The sequence below is a fragment of the Prionailurus viverrinus genome, chromosome B1 (assembly GCF_022837055.1).
Source record: "Prionailurus viverrinus isolate Anna chromosome B1, UM_Priviv_1.0, whole genome shotgun sequence".
Classification (NCBI taxonomy): domain Eukaryota; kingdom Metazoa; phylum Chordata; class Mammalia; order Carnivora; family Felidae; genus Prionailurus; species Prionailurus viverrinus.
In genome coordinates, this window is record NC_062564.1 from 166,350,984 (window position 1) to 166,352,428 (window position 1,445).

Below are 1,445 nucleotides of genomic sequence, written 5' to 3' on the forward strand. Positions count from 1 at the left end.
CAGTCCTGCTAGTTTCTGAGTGGTCCTTCACGAGGCCCCTCAATATTAATGGGTGCATAAAATTGACTTGCTATCATTGCCATAGGGATTTTATAAGAATTCTTAACAATATTTTTTGTGTGTGTACATTCCGTTAAGCCAGCTTTTACAGATGCTAAGACAGAGGTCTTATGCTATTCTTTTATATGCTCTCAATTTACATAGTTTAATCCATGCTAAAATTTCTTTGGTTTTTTAAAATAATATTTATTTGCATAAAAGTAGATTAAAATAAAACAGATTTAACAAAAGTGAATTAGGAAAGTATCAGCTTTACCTGGAAATTTTAAAAACACTGTCTAGAGCAGACATTATAATTTCTATGTATCATTCTTCTTACATTTCAGCATGTAAAGTAAATAAATGTTTTACTACAGTAGAAAAACAAGACATGACTAGTATTATTGTGTTCTGATGACATTGGCATTATAGTCAGAGTCTGGATTGGATTTGACCAATGGTGACTTTAACTTCTGGGCCTCCATTTCTTCTTTTGTAAGAGGAAGTTAGATTAGATGCTTTCTAAGTTAGTTTGGCTTCTACCATGGTAACTATCTGACCCAGTTCTTGTTTCCTCTTGCTCTGTTCCATAACTTAACAATACCAACAGAAGAGCTATCTTAGAGAAATATACTCACTTCACTATGATCTGAATATTGCTCACAATGCTATATATAGAAATTTCTTCATTCTTGGCCTCAAATTTTGATTTAAAAATGTACTTATTTTGGATATATTCTGACATTGAATTTTATTATCTGCCTGTTTGGTTTGTGTGATTCCTTCCAATTAAATTGCTATGCTCATTCATTTCTGCCTATGAATATTCAACCCAACTCCCAAATCCTTCTTATTCCCTTAATAGAATGACTCTGATCACCCTGATAGTTCTCTTTCTTCTTAACTCCTGGCTTGTACCTGTCATGGACCTTATTATTGCTTTGTTTTTGTAATTTTAAATGATCTAGACAAGTAAAAAGAACATAAAACAAACTTACAATATTCTATTTTTCAGAATTATAGTTATCATTTTGGATTATGGGCCTCTAATTTCTTATTTCTTTAATGAAATATTAAAGATATCACTGAAGTCCCCTTCAATACTACTCCAAGTCCTGCTTCTAGAAGCTATATGTTTATGTTGTATAACCTTCCAAGATCCTTTCATAAAAAATACACATTTATATGATGCTCTGCTACTTTTTGTATTTTAACTAATGTACATGACTATTATATGGTGTGCCAGTATTTAGTTGCACATCTTGTTTTTTAACTGAACATTATGTGTATATTTTTATTTTAATTCCAGTATAATTAACATACAATATTATATTAATTTCAGGGGTACCATACAGTGATTCAACAGTTCCATATATTACTCAATGCTCATCAAGGTAAGTATGCTC